The 20,556-nt window shown below is 42.6% G+C and overlaps 1 protein-coding gene across 2 annotated transcripts in view; it reads left to right on the top strand.

Annotated features, from left to right (window-relative positions):
• The first annotated feature begins 184 nt into the window (after positions 1–184).
• PTBP3 (polypyrimidine tract binding protein 3) overlaps positions 185–20,556 on the top strand; it is a 59,218-nt gene continuing 38,846 nt past the window's right edge. Inside the window, exon 1 of one of the 2 annotated variants that reach the window (XM_066614108.1) lies at positions 185–263. The gene's annotated coding sequence lies outside the window, so the exon portion shown is untranslated. Of the gene's footprint in view, positions 264–12,400; positions 12,414–20,556 lie in introns of those variants that run through there. The other variant, XM_066614110.1, reaches the window with a different exon arrangement.

Below are 20,556 nucleotides of genomic sequence, written 5' to 3'. Positions count from 1 at the left end.
GCGCGCTCTTGCCCTCCCCCCCTCAGCTGACGCCTGGGTGTGTCCCTGGCGGCGGGGGGGAGGGGAGGAGGACAGGACCCAGCGCGGAACATCTGCCACGCATGCGCGCCACCGGCAGCCCCGCCCCGCCCCCTCCGCCCATCCTTTCTCATTTTCCCTTCTGTGTGGCGGCTGCTCCGTTCCTTTTCCCTTCCCTCCCCCTTCGCCCCGTCCCGTCCCTCGCCGCGCGCCCGCTTCCTTCCTCCTGTCTGTGCCATGGATGGGTGAGTACCTGCCTCGCCCCCCGGCCGTTGGGAGCGGTCGCTGTCCGCCTGTTGAGGAGGAAGAACTAGTAGTTGTAGTAGTACTGCCCCAGCCTCCTCCCCGCCTCACGGGCCGGCCCCCCCCCACGAGCCTTCCCTGGCTTCCCCATGAGGTGGGGGGGAGAAGGTGGGGAGGCTGGGCAGAGGTGGGTGGGGAGTGCGCAGCTGGCACAGGTGGCGGGTGGGGGCGAGACACACGTCGGAGAGCAGCACTGGAGGGCTCAGAGCCCAATCCTAGGCATGTCTACTCGGAAGTAAGTCCCATTGTGGTCCATGGGGCTTACTCCCAGGTAAGTGTGTAGGATTGCAGCCTCAGAGCGCAATCCTAGGCATGTCTACTCGGAAGTAAGCCCCATTGTGGTCCATGGGGCTTACTCCCAGGTAAGTGTGTAGGATTGCAGCCTCAGAGCGCAATCCTAGGCATGTCTACTCGGAAGTAAGCCCCATTGTGGTCCGTGGGGATTACTCCCAGGTAAGTGTGTAGGATTGCAGCCTCAGAGCCCAATCATAGGCATGTCTACTTGGAAGTAACTCCCATTATGGTTAACTGGGCTTATTCCCAGGTAAGTGTGGATAAGATTGCAGCCCTAGAACCCAATCCTAAGCATGTCTACTCGGAAGTAAGTTCCACTGTGGTCCATGGGGCTTACTCCCAGGTAAGTGTGGATAGGGTTGCAGCCTGAGACAGATGAGGGGGGGCAGAGAGGATGGGGGAGCCGCTGAATAGGTCAGCACTCTATTCTCCTCCCACAGATTCCCCCCCCCCCCACAATCATACTGCTCCTCCCTTATCCTTATTCACCTCCTTCTCCAACCTGGATGGGGGGAGCAGGAGGGGTCATGTGAAGTTTTCAGCAGGAGACACTTCCTGGGGATGTGAAGTCAAAGAAGAAACCAAGCTACTTTTCCCCTCCCCAAACTTAAAGTGGGGGAGGGAAGGTCCTTCCCCCCTATATAGTCCTTCTCTTCATCCACCCCTTCTCCAGGCTGGGTGGGGGGAGCAGGAGGGGGTCATGTGGCGTTTGCAGCAGAAGCTGCTTCCGAGAGATACACAGTCAAAGAAGAAAGCAAGCTGCTTTCCCACTCCCCAGACCTGAAGGGGGAGGGGAGTCCTCCCTCTCATTCACCCCCTTCTCCAGCCTGGGTGGAGGGGAGCAGGAGGGGGTCGTGTGGAGTTTGCAGTAGGAGCTGCTTCCTAGGGATGCAGAGTCAAAGAAGAAAATAAACTGCTTTTCCCCTCCCCAAACCTGAAGGGGGGGAGGTGGAGGAGGAGGAAGAAGAAGAAGGGAGGAAAGAGTGAGCTCCTAACTTTTCCCTCAGGTATGACCAAGGAGGCAGCAGCCATAAACTTCTATGCTGGTTATTATGTTCACAGCAGTCACACTGTGCTGCTGCTGGGCTTTCAAGCCTTTCCTTGCATTTTTGTAGCTGGCCTTCGTATCTTTTTAAGGTGGAAGAAAAAAAAACTGCTCCTGAAAGAGCAACAGATTTCTCTTCCTTCTCCACCCCATTTTCTCTTCCTCTTTGGTTGCGAGTGAAGCTGCGTTCTGCTGTGTTGTGCGTTGAGAAAAACCGGTTGGAGCTTATGTTGTTTCCTGCTTACCCGCTCAGTTCTACTGCTTGCTGTTGTGTGGCCACTTGTCAGGTGTGGGTGCGCATCTCGCTTGGCATTGAGTTGTTAGGGGGATGATGGCAAAATGAAAGCATGATGATCATTTGCTTCTTTGGTTCAGTTGGAAAAAAGCTGAACAGCAGTGTTATGTGCGCAGTGAATGTGGGGGGGAGTTGTAAACCTGATGAAACAAATGGAGCGGGGAGTAAGTAACACAAGGCTGAGGGAGTGCTTCCTCAGTGTGGGGGGGGAGGGAATGCAAGGATGGGAGACTCCCACAGGGAGGAGGTTGTTGTTGGAGTGCATTGTGGTGAAAAGTTAAGAAGAACATGACCAGGAAATGGAGAGGACCAGCTTAAGTTAGAGGTTGCAGTCCTTAGCTAGGAACACTGTTTTAGAAGTGTGATTTTTTTTTTTGGAAAGCTGTTTCCTCTTAAGGGGATACAAGCTTTTTATCATCCCTGGCGCTGTTGTAAGCAACAACTGAAGAAGCTTAGAACTGTAATCTTGACTCTGTACTGATGAAGTCCATTAACTAATTAATTGGAACTCTCAGCACCATGAAACCAGACCCTGTGTTTCTGGCAGCAGTGTGGGGCTCTTCAAATTTTAAATAAGTGTTCAAAAAATACGGCTAGATCAGGCTGATATTGGATTAGTCGGTCCTAAAAGTAGTTTGTAAATATTGAAACCAGTACTTTGAATTGGTTCTGGAAGCAAACTGGAGCCGGTGGAGTTGGAACAGGATAGGTGAAATGTACTCTTGTTGGTTTGCCTTTACTAGTAATCCACCACCTGCATTCTGAACCAATTGAACTTCCAGACTGTGTTTTTAAGGCAGCTCTGCATAGAGCCCATTACAGTAGTCCCATCTGGGCAATTAATAATTGCTTTTTTATTGGATTTTATGTCTTTAATACTTGTTACTTGTTGTCTTTAGAAAGGTGGGATATAAATGTTTAAAATGACATAATCAATGCATGGGTATGTAGATAGGTTTATCTAGGGCAGTGGTTCCCAACATTTTTTTTCACTTTTGTATCCCTTAGAAGTCCATTTCCATAAATTGTGCCCCTCATATTAGCCCCTTAAGGCATTCTAATGCCAGTCCTGCAAGGGCTAGCCTTTTTCCTTCCCACAGCACTTCTGTCTTGTTTGGATTTCTGTCTTGTCTTGTTGGTTCATGTGCACCAAAACTTGCTTTAAGTATTCATCCCAGGTTTCCATTGCTTCTGTAGAATTGGAAGGCTGGAATTGCAAGTAGAGCTGAGTGTTAACACTAACAAAATTGAACAATTTTGTGTTTGTATGAATAGTTTGCTGATTCTTTGTTTTGGTGGTAGGATTTTAAAAATGCTATTTTTAGCATAGCATCATTAGTTATGCAACTTCAAAATGCGGTTGTATATAACAATGTTTATTACAATGCTTAATCCAACAAGCTCCAAGCTGTGGCCCACAGGCTGGGCCTGGCATTTAGAAAAGGGCTTTCCATTTTGCACTGCAGCATCTTATCTTTCCAGCCAATCTTCACAGAAACTTACACCAGGCAGCCACTTCTGCCTGGAAATTGGGCCACAGAGCCTGCTGGGGCAATGGGCAGTGAGAATGGCTGCCCGGCGCAAGTTTGTGCAGATCAACTGGAAAAATATTGTGGTGTGGAATGGAAAGTGCTGCACCACACAAGGATGCCTTTTTCTAAATGCAGCAGTTCATGGTGTCAAGACTGCTGCATTAGGCAATAAACACAAAATTTAAGATAAACTTCTGATGACTCAAAAAACTAAGGTTATTACTGGCACTGGTGCCTCTGAATAGTACAAGGCACATTAAAAATTCAACTTGAACCATTTTTGTTACACCGTGTAGCATTCTGATGACACTTGAGCGCAAACTTCTAGGTGACCTCTTCCCATAGTATCATGTAGTTGTTGAAAAGCAGGGAGACAAGATGGAATTGTGGTATCCCAGAGACAAAGGGGAGAAGTAGTAATCCCTCAGCATCACCTACTGGGGTCAGCCCTCCAGGTATGATGAGAACCACTTCAGAACCCTGGCCCCAACCCTGAAAGTGTTCTCAGGCGGATACAATGGTTAATAGTACTGAATGTTGCTGATAGGTTTAGCAAAACCAATTGTTGCACTCCATCTATGTTTCTTCCTGTGTGTGTTATCTAGGATGACCAAGATAGTATCCAGCCCATAGCAAAACTGGAACGTGAATTGGAATGTATCTAAGTAATCTCATCTAGAATTAGTCATGAGTTATCACCATCCAGGTCAGGACTTGGCCCAAGAATGGCAAGTTAGAGATTGGTTTGATTATCACCTGTTTTGAACCAGGGTGAGTTTTTTTTTTAAATGGGGGCAACTGCTGCCTCCTTAAACAGCTTTGGAATACATGCTCCCCAGTAGAGGTGTTGCCTATCTAGACAGCCAGCCACACAGTGATTAAATTAGTCGGGAAGGATAAGGAGCTGTCTATCAATCAGGTGGTTAGGTTTCAAGTAGTTTTGCTACTAATTATAGTGGTCTTTGGTTATAACCAGAGAATGTTTAAAAAATTTGTCATGAAGCATTTCAGTTTGCTGTAATGGAAAAAAGCCAAAGCCTCAGGATGAAAGAATTTTCTGCACAAATGAGGTTATAGAAAGCAGGATTTTGCAATAAAATAGGTTAATGAATGGTGCCTTTGGATGAGTCATATGTAGCCTGATGCTATACATGTTTACTCAGAAATAAGTCCCATTGAGTTTAGTGGGACTCCTACACTTCACCTGGGAGCATCAGATTCTAGCCTGAAGACCTTATTGATTGTAGACATACAACTTTATGGCTTGTTTAGATCAGGTAGACTATGTCACTGATCACATCTGTTTCAGAAAAAAAGCAACTCTTTTGATAAGCAGGCAATAATAGGTTGTATTTCAGTTTGTTTTGTCTCCTAATTATTTTTGGAAGCTAGGGAGATGGTAAAACAGCTAATACTACATTTTTTTAAAGATAGGAAATAAAACACTCTAGAAATAGAGCCTGATTTAATTAAAATTGAAGTTTCATTAAACCATACAAGTTTGTTACAACCTGCATTCAAACTTACTAATGCCAGTATCTGTGAAAATGAATATAAATAACCTCTCATTTTAATATACCGTATTTGCCGGCGTATAAGACGACTGGGCGTATAAGACGACCCCCCCACTTGGAGGCATGTTTTTCAGGGCAAAAAAGTCGTCTTATACGCCGGCAAATATGGTAAGTGTAGCTGTATAAAGTATGCAATGGAAGTATATGTTGAAGCTCATCTTATAGTTTGGTGTATATTAGACTGTATCCCAACATGCCATTTTTGGGTTAATCTAACTTTTGTTCACTCAAAAATGATTTATTGGTAAAATAATTGTGACCTGTTGCAGACATCTAATGTGTCATGTTGTACCACTGATAGTTGACCACAGCAGGCCATCTTAGAAACTTACATTGAACTGTTCATCAGTGGCTAATTTTGCATATATTGTATGAGTGCCATTAACACAATGCTTTAAGAATGCTCATTGTGTATCACTTAAAAAAAATCCCTGCCATCTTGAGTAATTTAGCATTGCTCTTTTGTCAGCTACGTCTTCCTCCTTGGGGTATTGGATTACTATGCCCAAATGTTCCAAATATTTTTGTCCCCCTGAAACTCTGACATGAACAACTCTTATAATCTTTGTCTATTTCCTACCTTTCTCTAGGCCTTTCAGACACACTTCCTAAAATTATATTGGCATGTAACTTATTGGGGCAAGGGAACCTGAGATTTTCAAGATGCTAGTAAGTGTCTGGTCTGCATTGCGTGTCTATTAGGACTTGCTTTATAGTTGATATAGAGAGGACTCAAATTCTTTTTAGGCATGAAATTGATGTAGCCTCTATTCCCGAATGCAGCTAATTCTAAATTCACACACACAAAATTATTGCATATTCTTCCCCTATTTTCCCTGCTGTCACTCCTTTCCCATTGGTGACTCCCTTGTGTCAATCTAGAAATAGTGAGCCCCTTGGGGCAGGGACTTGTTCTCATCTGTTGTAGTGCGAGGTATACAGATGGCACTCTATAACAAACATTATGTCTCAGTATATCTAAGTTTTGTTTGAAATCTAAACATATCTGTGTTTGAAAATGGGGATAGTACCATCTCGTACAGTGGTTTTGAGTGTGACTGAGTGGGGCAATCTAGAGTGCGTAGAGTACTTCAGAGTTTTTCTTTAAAAAAAAACTTGCATCACATTTGCCTCCCCCATTGTTTACAGCTACATTCATATTTTAGCAATCCAATCTTAGCCATGTGTAGTCTCAGTGAGTTCACTGAAGCTTACTCCCAAGTAAGTTTGCATAGGACTTCAACTTATAACTGTTGGTTAATTTTGTCTTTCTGTGCTCACTGTATTGTAATCTTCAAATGATCCCATTCATAGGAATTGAGATTGCTGTTTTCCTTGAAAGTTCAGTGGAATTCAACAGATATAGGAAATTGGTTCCAAAGGTACAGATGCCTATCAGAAAATGGTATGGTCTTGCAATTAACATTTTTAAACTTGTGGCTATGACTTCAGCTGTCCACAATTAGGTAAGGTATCAGTTGATAAATGACTTTAATTATATTTTATACTATAATTGTACATGGTGTGAGTGGGACTTATTTGTGTAATAAAATATCTAGAACTCATATGCTTAGGATTCCTTTTAACAGGTTCTGGCTTTTTGGGTTTTGTGCAGCAGTTCGTCTTGATTCTTTTTTGACTGAATGGTTGAAGGAAATATTCCTAGTAGGTTTGAAGAAAAATTTTACAGTACTGTATGGTGTTGATGGCATTGGGTGAGCAGTATTGTTTTGTCAGTGAAATAATTGAATCTTCATAAAATGAATATAATTTAAAATGTGGTGCAGAATGCTCATAATACTGAACTCACTTTGGTATTAAAATAGTTTGAGGCTGCAATCCTAACCACACTTTCCTGAGAGTAAGTGACATTAAACAAAATAAGACTTACCTCTGAGTAGACCTGGATTGTGCCCTCAGTTTGGAAATCTAAATAGTAGGGCTGACAAAATTTTGCCTTTAGCCAATTAACTATCAAATCTACATGCTAAAACCTTAATATTCTAGTGTCTGCATTGCAATGTTTAAGAAATGGCAGATTTATCAAGAAGAATGGCATAAAAATTATGTTGCATTGTTCACAACAAAAATTCTGTACTTTGTTTTTAGAGTTATATCCTCCCTTTAGGTCAGGGACCTAAAGGGTCCCTGCCCTCTCCCAGGACCCTATCTGCCCACCACCTGCCCTCATTCTGCCCCCCCAGTACTGTTCACTATAACAAAATATTCTTATTAGAGAGAGCAGAAAAAGTTACCATGGAGCCTGGCACTAGTGAAAGCAATTGCTAAGAACCTGAGCAGGGCTGAGGCACAATCTCTTGGCACCTAAAGGGGTACATCAGTTGTCTCTTCCTTTACTTGGTGGTGCCCTAGTCCAGTGATCTTCAAACTGTTCTATTCCCATAAGTTGCTGTGACCCCACAACTGAGGCTTCACGACCCCATTAGGGTCCCAACCCCAAGATTGAAGAACACTGTTCTAAATTAATATTTAGGAATAGGATGCATGGTGAATTTTTCAGTGGGTAAGGAGATAATCTTTTAAGACAGATGGCAGCACTAACATCAAGGAGCCAGATGTAGTGAGACATGCACACAATTGCACAAGTTGCAAACTTTTTTCTATTCAAATAATATAGGTGGTATGCATTATAAAGCATGATGTGTAGTCACGCAGATGGTGATGAGTCAATATAGCTATCACAGGATACAAAATACTTTGTGTTATGGTAGTACCAGAATCATTAACCCTTTTATTATGGTGCTAAAAAGATTATTGTAGCACCAGTATTGAGTGCATAATTGAAGTGTTTTCTGAATTTCCTCTGACATCTGTGTGCTATAAACACATTTCTTAGATGATTAAGGAATTATTGGATATAACCCATAAGTGCTAAAATGCAGTTTTGTTTTAATTTCTTGAATTCAGAGAGTCTCTTGTTGTCTTTTAATCAATTTCTTGTATTATGAAGTACTAGGTTGTACAGATGAAAGGGGTCCTGTAGAGTCCAAGGTATAGTTGTAGTTGTACATGCACTCTTCGGTAGATGTTGCTTTCCCCCATTATTAGTGGTGACTTGAAGCTGATGTGTGCATTAGTTTTGCCACTGTAGTTGAGCCATTTCTGCCCAATGTTGCATACAGGTCCAACCTTGTTACACACTGATTTTTTATACATGGATTTGACTTGACATGATTATAAACATGATTATATATAAGCACGATTCACATTATATATTTGGCACAATTATACATGGATTTGACTCCTCATTCTCTCTCCAGGCTGCACTCCAAGGCAAAGCAACCTGTCCCTTCCCACTGAGCATATGAAAGAAAGATCACTTTGCTCTGACAGAAGGGAGGGGTAGCTGGCTAACCTGGAGAGAGACTGATTGATGAACTTTCTGCCTGATGACTCTGTCTTAACATCACAAAGGTCAGCTGTTTTTAAATCACAGAGCAAGGGGACTTTGTTTTTAAATTGATTTACTTTAGTGCAAGTTTAGTGAGTGAGTTTAGTGAGTTTGGAACCCTCTGGAATAAGACTCAACCTGTATATGCAACAGGGACCAAATGTGTGCACCTGTGGGTCCAGCAAAAATGGGTTAAGTGATCTTACTGTCCTGGTGATTCTTGAAATCAGGATTTTTCTAGTGAATGCGTATGATGTGTGGGTCTGAATGCCTATGATACATATGACCTTATTTCTTTCTGCCATCCTTACTGGAGATATTCTCCTGTTTGTCCTACTGTAGCGCATTAGCACATATACAGTTCTTCCCCTTTCTTCTTTCTTCTTTAATCCTTAGCTGGTGCTTGGGGGGCAGGTTGTCCTCTCAACCGTTACACTGCTATATGCCAAAAAAAAAAAAATCAAATTTATGATGGCAAAATTCTTCTCCTAACCATGGTTAGACTACTGGAACACCTTTCACTGTTATGTACTCCATCTGTCAGCTTACACCTGCGTTTTGCCTTTCCAGTTTTGGTGCTAAATATGGTTATTGTAATGTATACTGACTTTTTGCTAATTATAGTTAGGACACTATATTTATATATTTATATTAATATTATATGCACACACACCCTAAGCTAATGTGTATTGCAGCTATTCTATATTAAAGCGTTGCTTTTCTTTTGGGTGTCTTCCATTGATTCACGCAAAGCAATTTTTAAAAGTATATTTCCTTGTTTGTCCTCCTAGCATGTCCATCCTTACCCATTAAGATGCTTGTGTAAAAAGACTATCACAAAAGATGTTGTAGTGCCACAGGCAGTGTTACATCTGTTACTACTTTGCTCAGGCCCTGTACATTGTATTATCTAACTTTGGATATTTGTTGCTTAACTGATTGAGTTGTTCTATAAAGTAATAGTCTTGTTTTGTCGTATTTGTGTTTGAAGACTGTTTCTCTCACAAAGCAATTGTTTTTCCTGGTTCTTCACAAATCATGGCATACCTTGAATAGTGGTGTATATAAACATTTGTAGTTTGATCTTGCATGCTATCTTGGCCTCGCATTTGTTCATCTCCACAGGACTACCACATATGGCTCTGAGATTATTAGCTGTGCACTAAGAACAAAGTATGCATTGTTTAACAATGGGTTTACATTCTCTGAAGCCTGTTACTCAGTGTGAAAAAATGCATAAAAACATACCTTGGTGTTATCAGTAGGAGGCCCCAGAAGCCACTTCAGGGCTGCAGGTCTCAGGATGACTGTTTAGGTTGAAAAAAGCCACTTCTGCTTTTTGGCAAAACCGGAAGTGAGGTTTTTATGCCTTTAAAAGGCATTATAAGGGATAGGGAAGCTTATTTTTGAGGAATCTGTAAGTAGTTTTCTCTAAGGCAGCAAACCCCTGAAATGTTTTCATTAGCGAGCCAGCTAAGTAAAAGTATCTGCTAGAAAGTGTGTGCATGTGTGGCAGGGGGGGGGGGGATGTCCAAGTAGGGTTACTAGCACTGTATTGTAATCTGGAGGTGAGGCAATTGAGTTCTAAACTGTGATCTGTATGTGATCTGTGATCAGGTGAATGTGCTTGGATCTGGATCTCCCCTCTGTAAATGCCTTTTCTGGAGTTTGTGTGCTTCTGTGCTTTTGAGAAGCTTGGAAAACCCTTCTCTGATTTTATTTTTCTCTATATTGTACTGCACCTTGACCTGATCACTTCCTGTGACATTTTTGCGCATTTGATACCATTCTGGTATGCAAAGGGGATATATTGTGGTTACAAAAAAAATTATGCTCATCTCTATAGTATGGCACTTTGGAGATGTTTGGAAAACCAATGGCTATATGTTTGGTAATGGCCTAAAATGATACAGAGTTCACATTTGAAATGCTTATTGTGCAATTTTTACAATTCCAAATAAAAATTTGGAAAAAACACCACAATTTGGTATTTTAATCAAGAAATCTTGGAAAGAATATCACAAAAAAGACTCCTACCTGTAAGGGAAGGAGAGAACATGAGGGGGGGGGAAGTATAGTGTAGTGTTTCTCAACCAGTGGTACTTGAAGTGGTGTCTGGTAGTTCTGCCAGATTCGAAGTCCAAGCTCTGCCTGGAGAATTATGGCCAGTTTTAGCTAATTAGCTCCCCTTCTTTCTTCAAAAAATGACCCTGGTTCTGTCCTACAGTATTGCTGGACCCCACCACCAGGGTAGCTTGCCTGTTTAACCTACAGAAGTCCTCCTTCCTGCCAGCAGCCTCCCATCACTACAGCAGCCCCTTGGTCCTCAGCAGGTCTTGGGCACAGCAGCCAAACACCAGTCTTTGTGTCTCCAGTAGTTTCTGCTCCAGCAGCTTCCAAAGTCCATTCACACATCAGCAGTTCTAGCAGTCCATTAGCCATCAATTCCTCAGTCCATTATTCTAATCTGTTCTTCCTCAAGCTTTGCTGCTTCTGCTTCCCACAAACCCTTCCTGCCTCAGGTGCTCCTTATATCCCATGGGACCTCATTGCCTCTAGTGGCTGCAGCTGTGCAGCACACCCTTTGCTGAAAGCCCAGGCCTTAACTCTTAAAGGGGCCACTGCAGACACCACATTCTATCTCCTTGCCAGATCATCTGTGATTCCAATACAGTAGTACTTATGGGATCCCTGGACACCTGCTGCCCAGCAGTGGGACCAGAACATGATGCAACAGTGGTAGGAGGCTCCATAGCATACTTCTCTACATTCAAGAAAACCCTCCTGTCCATCCTGAGCCTCTCCTACCATTTGTCCAGTCATATCTGGCCTCCCAACCCAGAAGTGGCAATGATGCCATTGCCAATTACTTCCAGTGGTACTTCAAATAGTGGACCATGCGAAGTGGTACAATGGAGAACAAATGTTGAGAGAAACTGGTATAGTGGGACACTTGATCTTCAAAAGAAATGCAAAATAGGTTGATCCTAAATGCTTAAATGTAACACAGCAAGCACATTTCTTAAAACTAGACTTGAAATGATTAATTGTATTGTAGCTGTTGCATCATCAGTACTGAGGCACATCTGTAGGAAAAACTGTTCATGTGAGGTCTTTGCGCTGAAGTTAAGGAATACAGTTGATTGAAGGAAGTGAGCAGGAGTAACTGGCTGTTAAATTCATCTTGGACACTTCTGTATTTAGTAACTTTTTTTAGTAATTCTGTTTCAGTTTAACATACCCTTGGTTCTTAATGAAATGTTACTGTAGAATTGGACAGGAATATATGTTCTTCTTGAGCATTAATGGCCCTAATCGGTTTGAGAATATTCTGCATGAAGAATCCTCTCTGCTTGCGTGGTTTTTGCTGTTTCTGTTGAGGAAGCACCTCTTTAAGGTGTTGGTGGCAAGCTTATCAATAGCCAGGGTTTGGAAAGAAGTACAGGAGAAGTAAGGTACTACTCATCTCTGCATTGATTTTGATTATTCTTAAGGAGACAATATCATAATGCATAGTCTTATGCAATAAAATGCAAAAAGCAATCCAGAATTTGCTGATGTACCTCACTTGTTTGGATTCTGTTGAACAAAGGTTTGATTTTTAATGGTAAAACTTTCATCCAATTTTGTGTGGCAGATGAAGGGTAAAAAATGACTTGTCGTACAAGAGTCTAATCAATGTGTATAAACCAAAGCATTTTAATGATTTGTGCAGAGTTCTGTACTACCTGATCTAACTAAACTTCTCTTTTCTCATACTGTGTGTTACTAAACTGTCACGTTTCTTTTTCAAAACACTCCATTACTCATTACATTCTTCTGATTTTTTTCCTTTAGCTTTATTTACCACTGCTTGTGCAATAACTACCTTTCTAACTCTTCCATTTTCTCCATTTTTTCACACAGTGTTGTTACAGATCTTATAGCAGTCGGTTTAAAGGTAGGCATCTTTTTCTGTCCTTCATATGCACTTGTTACCCCCCCCCCTTAATTTCTGGATCATTGATGTTCATACACATTTTTGTTCTCTTGCAATGTTACTCCATTTCAAGCCAGTTTTTTCCCCCTATTCAGTGAATCATAATGCTCCTTGCAGGTTCACAATAGTTTTGATTCAGTGTTAGATTGAAAGATTAAAATTGCATTTTTTTTGAAAGGAACCAAAAGTTGTTAAAGAAAAGTCATCACAAAATGCTAGAGTGGTGTTTGAGTCTCCACTTTGTCCTCTTCAGGTCTTAATTACCTAAATGCTATGTCTGAAAATTCAACTCTTAAAAGTAATTCAGTGTGGAATGTTGCATCTCAACCCTGCATTAATAAAATAAAATTTGAAATAAAAAATTACAAATGGCATTTTAAAGGTTGAGTTTATAATAAGTTGTAGTAGTGTTTGAACTTCAGTATGGCTGAAGCCCTTCAGTGGTCTGCGATATTCAGACTTTGCAAACAGTAGCACTGTATGTATGTGACTGGTGAAATGTACATTGTGTAAACTGTAGTTCTGCAACAGATGCTGTGTTGACCATCACCAAAGAGATCTACTGTATCATCCTGAGTTGCTGTGCAAGATAATAATAATACTGGTTCTATATACCGCCTTTCTGGTCATTGGATTGCTCCGATGTTTATTCAAGGCGGTTCACATAGGCAGGCTATCTCTAAATCCCTGAGGGGATTTTTACAATAACAGAAAGGTTCTATCTTTCAGGAACCGAACAGCATTTCAGATGGATCTTTCGTGGTCTGGTATCACTTCTGGCCCCCGGTTGCCACCCACGCTGACAAGCAGCTCCTTCACCTCTCACTTGAAGGGCAGCCAAGACGCTTCTTTGCTCACACCAAAGAGCAGGTGGAATAACTCACAAGGTCTTGCCTTTCACGGAGCTGCCGGTGGCCTCAAACTGGCGACCTTCAGATCTTATCTTCTGGCTAACAGAGGCTCTACCCTCTAGACCAGACCTCCTGTCCGGGATTTTGAATCTTATACTGCTTTTCAGGACTGTGATTGTTATAACCCATAGATGTCCCTTCAGTGGAAATTATCATAGTGCCCCAGTGTTACAACCCAATCCTGTCTGGGCCTTGTGCTGCCAGAACTTGTATTCTAGCAGTGCACGACCCTCTGTGGTGGTGTGAAAACTGGGCTGCTGTCAGTTGCTTCTGGGCCACTGTTAGAAGTGGATAGAGGTGCAGGCCGTCAGTCCATACTTGATTCCTTCCTTTGTGTGGCTGTGGGAGGTTTTGCACCATCTCCTCCAGCTCACTCACTGTTCACTTGCTCACACAGGGCCAGACGATTCTTTCTGGTGGTGGGCCAGATCTGGCCCATGGGCCATAGGCTGCTGATATCTACTGTATTCCCTGCTTTGGTTGACTTTGTGCCTGGTACTTAATTGTGTAGTGAACCTGTTCAAAGTTGGAACATTTTGCACAATGGGCAGAGTGTCTTAGCAGAAGGGCAAGGAGAAGACTGGGACTGCAATCATATGCACTTAGCTGGGAATAAGCCCCATTGAACTTAATGAGGCTTATTTCTGAGTAGAAATGCACAGAATTGCATCTTAGCCTGTAGGTAAGAGGTGGCTAGAGGAGGAAAGAGTGTCTGAGAGTAGTTACTGGAGTGGACAGTTGGGGGACAGACAAAAGAGCAGCTCATTGAGATGCATGTAGAATAGATAGATGTCCAGGGCAGGAGATTAAATGAGCTGTGTGAGATTGACAAAGGTCACTGAAGGAACAGGTAGCAGAGTTGGGGGAAGTAGTTGGGAGAAGGAAGAGGGAGAGAACTAGGCCTGGGTGAGGGGAAGATTGAGGGAGGCATTCATTTAAAGACATACATGAATAGAATGGGGGGAGGAAACATTGAGAGAGTTGCAAAAGAAACAAACATCCTTTCTATCATTGAGCACCACATTCATTTAAGAAGTGGGGAGATTGAGACAGAGAGCAGCAGCACACATGCCATTACTGGCAAGCTGTGGCTGCCTTCATAGACTCGTCCTCCCTATGCTGCTGCTTCAGCCTCCGTGTGACACATGTATTCTGATGGTGGCAGTGCATGTGTCCAGGTCACTTTGCTCAGCAGCTGTGCATGGAGGTGGGGCAGTAATTGTAAGATGGCTGTTGAAGTCTGCAACAACTCTCCCAAGAGTAAAGCAGGTTAATTACTAGGCTCCATGATCAACTTTCTAGTCAGCATTGCATCCCAGTATCCAGGGTTTGTTTGAACTCTGGAGTGTTGCACATGCCAAGTCATTGTTCCCCTCTCGTATATCTGTGGGGCAGTATATTCTGAGGACCCCCTCTTTTCTAGGGTAAGAGTTTGTCGTTGGTAGAGACAAACTTGTTCTCCATCTCTGTTTAGTTCAGTGTTTCTCAATGTTTGTCCTCAGCTGTATCACCAGAAGTAACATCACTGCCAATTATTCCTGACTTGAAAGGCCAGATGCAATGCGACAAACACATTTTATTCTACATTCTACATTTTATTCTTATTCTACAATAAGAGGCTCAGAGTGGATAGGAGGACTTTTTTGAGTGCAAGGAAGCATGCTTTGGAGCTCTGCCCACTGAACCGAGCCTCCTACCACTGTTGGTTTTGTTGCATTCCTGGTATCACTGCTGAGTGGCAGGGATCCCGTGAGTACCACCAGACACCACTGCAAGTTCCACTGGTGGTACCCATAACATTGCTTGAGAAACACTGGTTTAGTCAGTTGATTGCATATGGATTTACCACTTTACCAATATACAGGTGTGCATCACTTAGCAACATTCCAACCAACAATGGACCAAATCTGTTGGTTTACTGTACAGTAGTACAGCAGTAATTGAAACTACTTATTGTTGGGTAGATGAATGATGTTGTCCTTTGAGGCTCCAGAGGGCCCCCCAATGCCCATTTCATTACCTTTGTTTTGTGTACTAGAAGGAGTTTCTTCCTTAAACCAAGCAAAATTCTTGCTAAACTGAAGAGTAACATGCAGGCCCTAAAGTTACACTGGGACCCTAACTGAATGTTAACAGAAAGTGCTCCATTTTAAAGTTGAAAACCTAAATAGATTTTTAAAACTTCTAAATAAAGTTGGAAAACCTTTGAGCAGTTGTTTTTCTGTAAGTAGAATCTTGAATATATTGCTCCATCTGTTTTGGGAACTTTTTTGTGCCATTTCAGGTGAGTCAGAAACACAAATAGAAACTCAATTCTTTGAGTCAAAAAATATTTGCAGCTACCTAGCATGGGGCAGGGAACGACTGTCCCTCATCACCCCAGCATGGCATCTTTCCCAGTGGCTGTTGTTGGTGTCTTCTGTATTTTTTAAGAGTATGAACCCTTTGGCCACAGGGAACTATTTATTGATTTATTTCTATGTAAACAGCTTTGTGAAGTACTTTGTTGGAAAGTGGTATATAAGTATTCTTAATATAATATACCGTATACAGTGGACCTCCTCATCCTTGGGTTCAGCACCTGCGTGAGTGACACAATGTGGGTGATTCCATGTTTGAAGAACCTGCCAGACATGATTGGAAGGGTCTTCTATTCATGCCCCGGAGGTTTTTGAGGTACAAGGGGGAGGGGCTTATAATTACCTCTCTGAACCTCTGGAGGCTTCAGAAAGGCACTTCTGGCTGTGGCTGAAAACTGGAAGTGCCTTTTGGAGACTTTGGAACACCTCCCAGATGCAGCAGGGAGTTGCTTCTGATCACATCTGGGATGTCCCTGAGGCCCTGTCTTTAGATTCCATTATCTGTGTTTATCGGTGTCCATTGGGCAGTCCGGGAATGGATCTGCTTTGGATACAGAAGACCAGCTGTATACCCCATTTGTGTACTTACACAGCTTTGCCTATGTGTGTCATCATGAATTATTGTCCTAGGCTTATTCTGGCTGCCTAATCTTTGCAAGACGGCTCATCCTAATGTTAAGCATAACTTTTATGACATTAAATGTTACTTTATTCTGCAAAGCCACTTCTTATGACAATAATACACCTCTAATTTTTTTTGCTTTACCCTTCCAGCATTCGTTCCCCACTTTGTGTGATACAACTTAATCATGAATGTTGTGTCCGTTCCTGAAGAATCTTGTGTATCTATCCTATGTAATAATAGAGATATTTGTTATTCAGAGTAGCATTGTAATTTCAGTGTCTGTAGGGATCACACTAGTAAGATTGACTCATCTGATAAAATAGATTTGTTCAAAAGGAGATAGTCCTGGATGAAAATGTCATCATTGTACTTGTAGATAAAGGTTTGAACATGATTGTAAGTAGTGAGTTCACATGCATCAGACTTGGGAGCCAGTAAAGCAAACTTAGTTGGGAAAGGGTGAATGGTAGTTATTGTGGAGTAGAGATGGTTATGTTACTGTAGGATTCAAACTAATGTTCATTTTGAACAATGCAGTTGTTCACTTTGATTTTTGTTTGAGAATTAAGCTTGTAATTGGTTTAATTAGATTAAATTGAACACAGTGAATGTTTTCTGAGTGTGAAGAGGTATGGGGTGGTTAATTGGGTGACGGTTTCCACATGCTTTGGGACACAATACTATGCCTACTTGGTTGGAGGCAAGCCCCAAGAAGTGGTTAACATCTTGCTCCCATCTGAGTGGCCCAACCTTTATGCACCTGTTACAGTAAACAAAGCACACAAATCCTGCTGCCAATGGCAAGATGTTTATTGCTCTCAGAAGCGCAAGCCATCAGGTGGTGAAACCCTACCCCAGCCCTTTTGGGCTGGTAAGTACTCCTGGGATACCTGCAGATCCAGGAAGTCTGCTGAAAGATGATTGACAGTGCATGAGGAGGGACTAGCGTAGCTTTTTCCGCAAAGAAACCACTGAAGTGGAGTGAACACATGGTTGCAAATCCCACATGGGTTTTAAAAAGTGATTCTAAGAAGTTTGGGAACCACCAACCTATATGATTTACCCCGGCCAAACCCCAGGTTCACAGCTTCTGGCCATGAATCTCTGCACCTGCCACTGTGCTGCCCTCTTGTGGGTGTACAGCAAGCTTCTTCAGCTGCATAGTGCTTCCATTACATGGCCATACATCTTATAGGGAAGGCTGATAACCCCCTCCTCTTCAAAAATGTGGGTAGAAATGGTCTGAGAACCTTGTAAATACAAATGCTTGCTTTTGTGCATATTCTGTAAATCCATTTCTATGACAAATCAGGCCATGGACTAATTGAAAACATTTTCTCCTATCCTTTCAACTTGGTGAAAAGAGAATTCTAAGATCTTCAACATTATTTTGGTAAGAGTCTTGAGTTTCAAGTATGTTGCTTTTCTTCTCTGGAATTCTTATATAGATATTGAAGCAGTTCCTTCAATTATAAACATCCTTTCCACTAGCTCTTTAATTACAATCTTGTGTGCCTTTTGTTAGGCCCACTGTATCATGTTCCTGATCTAGCAGGGAACTTCAATAATTGATACATGAGACAATGGAACTAGCTGCTGCTAACTGCCAGTGAGGAAGCAAGAGTGAAACAGCTGCTCTCTCTATAACAGTCCTGTTTCTAGGGAGATTGCTATCAACTTGTCGAATCAGTGTGGAATGGTTTGGTTTGGTTGGTGAAATGTACTATCTTGTTTAGTAAATTTGGCATTGTAAAGTAGAATTTTTAATGTAAGATCAACTCATCCACAATACTTAGCTACCACAGATTCTATCCCCTGTCAACATTACTTGTCTCTTAAGACTGTTTTGCCTTGTAACTTTTATCTCTGATTTATGTTTAGATTAATATTTTACCCTTTAAAGTAGTGCTGTAATTGCACAGTAGTCCCATGAGTTGGGTTAGGCTGAAAGTGACATGAAAGTGAAAGTTGAACAGGCCTTTAGATTAAAAATGCTATACCACACAGACTATGGTGGAAATGGGATCTATTTAAGTGATAGCAAAACTTGCATGCATATGTCACATTGTCACTCTAAAAAAGAGTTCTAATGGTTAGAAGTCTTGATGGCAGTTAAAATGATACAGAATCTAGTGGAGATAACCACCTTGAATTAGCCCCAAATTGTTGTTGGTCAGGTAGGTGTGTTCTTGTACCTGTGTGTGCTTTGCTCTTTATAATCTTTCACAGTTATGCTTGTTGGAAAAGGTAGTAAGCAAGAACTTGGAAGGTGTGCTCACTTGCATTCTGAACAAATCTTGATGATTTGTACATGATTTTATATACCATAGATACTTGCCTATAAGGCAAAAAATTTCTTCCCAGAAAAGCAGCCTGAATCATTGCCCTGCCTTATCTCCGGGGCAGGCAAGCAGTGAGGGTGGGGGGGGGGAGGTGAGTGAGCCAGTCAATCACTATTGTGGGAGGGAGGGAGAGAGCGAGGGAGCAAATGATCTTCTGCTGAGAGGAGGCTGTGCAGGCTGGGGCTGCTGCTGAGTGTTTGCAGCTGCCTTTGGGTGTGGTGCCGGTGTGCTCCACTGCTCCTTCAGGCTGTGGCCCAGCTGCAGAAGCTCCAAGTGCAGGGCAGGGCAATTGCCACCGAAGCCATCAGCAGCCCCCCTTGCTCAGCACCAGTGCCCATGGGAAGGCATCTCTGGAGTGGCACCCAAGACAGAGCAGGAGACAATGAGCTGTGTGTGGGAGGGGGCATCTGAGGAGGGAGAAGCACTCATTTGAAACAGCTGAGTCCATCTCCTCTTTCCTTCTTGTTCCCCCTTCCCCCCTTCCTACTGTATTTAAACTTCAAGCACTCCATTGGAAAGCCCAACCTGCTAACCCCCTTCCCATCTCCCCACAGATGAAGTTGGACAGGGTGGGGAAGGGGGGAGAGTGATCTTTTTAAAGAGAGAGGGGGGCAGCTTGCAGAAGGCTGTACCTTTGTTTCTCAAGCCATTGAAAGGGTTAAGTCCATCTCCTCTTCTTGCTTTTGCCCCCTCCCCCTATTGAATCCAAACTTTAAACTCTCTGTTGCGAAGCTGAGGCTTGCTAGCCCCTCTCCCCATATTCATTCACCACTGATGAAGTTGTACTGGGGGGGAGAGGAAGAGTTAACTTTTATAAAAGAAAAGTTTGTGTGTGTGAGTGTGTGTGTGAGTGAGAGAGAGCACTTAAAACAGTTAAGGCTACAATCCTAGCCTCACTTTCATGGGAGTAAGCCCCACTGACTATTAAAGGACTTGCTTCTGAGTAGGCATGCCTAGGATTGGGCTCCCAGTCTATTTCCCCCTCTTGCTTTCCTCTCCACCTCTCTCCTTTGCAAAATATTTTGCAAACCTCCTTGCTAACCTCATTTCCCCCTATCCTCACCAATGAAGTTGGACAGGAGGGGGAAAGTCCCTGCATTTGTGTATGTGGGGGGGAGCATCTGTGAGAGAGAGAGAGAGAGAAGCAATCTCCCTGTGTGTGTGTCCTTTTCACTGGAAGAGTCCTGGAGACCTTGCAAAGATGCAAAACACAGGAAAAGCAGAGAGTAGAATTTAAAGTAGAATTATTCTGCAGCAACAGGTATTTTAGGCAGAGATCTTAGCTGCATGCTGGCAGGAGCTAGGAAGCACTTGCAACAGCTGCTTACGTAAGCTTTTAGGAGAGCATGCTTGCTTCTGCAGTATCCCCCTGCCTGGACCTCCACAGGAGGCCTGGAGGTGCTGCTGCCCTTCCTCCACAGAGGGTCTACTTCCAAGTAAACCAGGTGCAACTATGTGCAGCTGCACTTGCTCAGTCACTCCTTATTGCTTGTCTCTCTACTGTGAACTGAATTGCACACTCCCTGTTGTGTGTTCTGTGCAGAGCCTTTGGCTTAAGGCACCAGGCACTTTAAAGGAGGATTTCATTAATGGTATGCTGTTTCCAGTGTACTTAGAGCCCAATCCTAGGCTTGTCTACTCAGAAGTAAGTCCCATTAAAGTCAATGAGGCTTACTCCCAGGAAAGTGTGGATGGGATTGTGGCCTTACTCTGATAGTGTTTACAAATGGTTGTTGAGAGAACAATTTAAAAAATTAGTGAATAAAGTATCTTATGATCTATGAGAGAGATCATAGTTAGAGACTATTTTTAATACTGTTTTTGCTATACTATGTATACATACTATGTATAGCAAAAACAGTATTA

The sequence above is a fragment of the Tiliqua scincoides genome, chromosome 2, assembly GCF_035046505.1.
Source record: "Tiliqua scincoides isolate rTilSci1 chromosome 2, rTilSci1.hap2, whole genome shotgun sequence".
Lineage (NCBI taxonomy): Eukaryota > Metazoa > Chordata > Lepidosauria > Squamata > Scincidae > Tiliqua > Tiliqua scincoides.
Note: the sequence above shows the minus strand (reverse complement) of the source record. Positions and strands in the feature narration are given on the sequence as shown.